The sequence below is a fragment of the Poecilia latipinna genome, unplaced genomic scaffold (assembly GCF_001443285.1).
Source record: "Poecilia latipinna isolate Pla-1442-1.1 unplaced genomic scaffold, P_latipinna-1.0 Scaffold1445, whole genome shotgun sequence".
Classification (NCBI taxonomy): Eukaryota; Metazoa; Chordata; class Actinopteri; order Cyprinodontiformes; family Poeciliidae; genus Poecilia; species Poecilia latipinna.
In genome coordinates, this window is record NW_015114061.1 from 161208 (window position 1) to 163279 (window position 2072).

The 2072-nt window shown below is 41.9% G+C and overlaps 1 long non-coding RNA gene across 1 annotated transcript in view; it reads right to left on the reverse strand.

Annotated features, from left to right (window-relative positions):
• Positions 1-294: 294 nt before the first annotated feature.
• The window catches only part of LOC106962669 (uncharacterized), a 7613-nt gene continuing 5835 nt past the window's right edge, over positions 295-2072 (reverse strand). Inside the window, exons 2-3 of the long non-coding RNA XR_001428029.1 lie at positions 587-690; positions 295-495 (exon numbers count right to left, since the gene is read on the reverse strand). This is a non-coding gene — a long non-coding RNA (uncharacterized LOC106962669). The remainder of the gene's footprint in view (positions 496-586; positions 691-2072) is intronic.

Here is a 2072-nt window from a genome sequence, read left to right on the forward strand (position 1 = left end):
CATTGTCATCCTCATTTCCAGGCCCTCTAAGCAGATGGCCCGCAAGCTGGAGGTGCCAACGTGAGAGTGGCTGTTCTCCCTCGCATAATCACTCTCTGGCCTCTGCTCTCATCTGTCCTTTTTATTTCCATAAAAAAGTATTCTTGCTGAATTTGTATAGCCGTTTTATATTCATTACAGCTCTGGATTATCAGGAGCTCGCCTGCCAATGCCTGCTCACTGACGAATCTGGTGCTGGTGACGCAATTGTGGGGCATCTTTTGAGTAACTGGTATTGGCACGGCCAACTTTTGATCTTTTTAATCAAGAAGAATCAGTTTTCTGCTGCAATATAAAAACACACGGCGGCCAGAGATGACAGTTCAGCTCAGGCGAGGCAGAAGTCTTATCAGCACACTGCCTGGGGCGCTACAGGGCTGCCGTGGGCTCTTCGCAGCCTCGGTAGATACACACAGCAATTAGACCCCACTATGAGGGCCTGTGGAGAAGAAAGTACTGCAGACAAACAGGATATGGCATGTCAGCTTGATACCATATCACCACGCGCAAATGTCTGATAAACTCATTTAAAACCTTTGACAACAACCTTTGACATGTCTCACACGGCCTTAGTTTGCCTTGCTGTACTTCTCCTCTCCTCATCTCTCCTCTCCTCAGCCCTCGTCTCATCTCAAAGCCAAGATGATGGACCTAATAATTAAAGCAATTCTGTATGAGCTGGAGAGCTCCGAACCATCTGTGTGTGTCAGGCTCCTGACATGATACAGAGGGACAGCACAACTATTAAATATCCATCATGCCACGCCACATCAGTTCTAATGCAATCAGAAACACATGAGTATGTCAACCAAGTCCCCTTCCTTCCACAATGATTAAAGGACTCTTTAATTTCAAAGACAAATAAAAAATGTACGATCATTTTATCAAAAATGTAAATGACCTGTCTGTTCGCATGACATTGACAGAAGACGGAGCCGGTGCTAATACGAAACTCTGTACCGAGCCGTGAACAGCAGCACAGGGACTAGAGCATGTTCTCTCGATGTCCATTATTGTAACAAGATAACATCCCAAGACGTACGCTAGTCACTTAGCCACTCATTTTTATCCAATGCTTTAAGGTTTTATGGGGTTACAAAAGAAAGCCTCGGCAGGACAAGGATAAAGGTTGTCATGTAATGAACTAATGGCACGATGACATGTATTTATTTTGGACCAATTATAATATGTACAAGAAAAAATATATTAGTAATAATGACAACCAGTGAATCTGAGAGTTCAAGCTTGTGGAATCTCAGCCTTTACTTAACACACAGTATTTACTTTACTTACTGTTAATCAGAAAAGTATGAGAGGATAACATATTTTATGTAAATACACTCTATAAATAGAGTTCACCTATGTGTAATATAATCTCAATATAAGGTCAGAGATAAAGCTGTGTAAAAATGTAAAGACATTTACATCATTAAATTAATTGGCTGAAGCACCGTTTAGTTCAGTATCAGCATTCAGTTCACATCTGAAAACAGTTATGCTGATTCCAATTAACCTGAGTAAAAGGTTAGTTGGGGCCTGCCATAGCAATGCATAGGCAGGCACCTATTGTTCTACACCTCAAAATAACTGCCTCTTCCTAGTACCGTTAATGTGGCTCATACCGCTGCCTGCGGCTTGATCCCGTGAGGGGAGCTATTACTTTTGTTGCCATTTCGAATAACTGTGGTGACATAATTAACACAAAACAAGCCAAATTCAACTCAAAACAAAAGTCTAACTGACACAAAACAGTGCCATTCAAAATAGACACTGAACTTTGTCTACCCCTCTGAGCTGAGCTGCACTTTAGAACTACAGACATGGTGGAACACTCCATTACTAGTCCTTTTCCTTTTGTGTTTTATTTACCGTTGTCATAGTAACTGAACTAACGGGTGCCGGGAGGGAAAAGAGCGACGGCGGTTCTTAGCTGAGGTATAAACCTACAGTACAGGAGCTGAATTGCGATCTGTTTATATGCTTAATAGATCGCCAGTTATCAGCTTTGAGATAAAACGGTTCTGGAAGTTGTT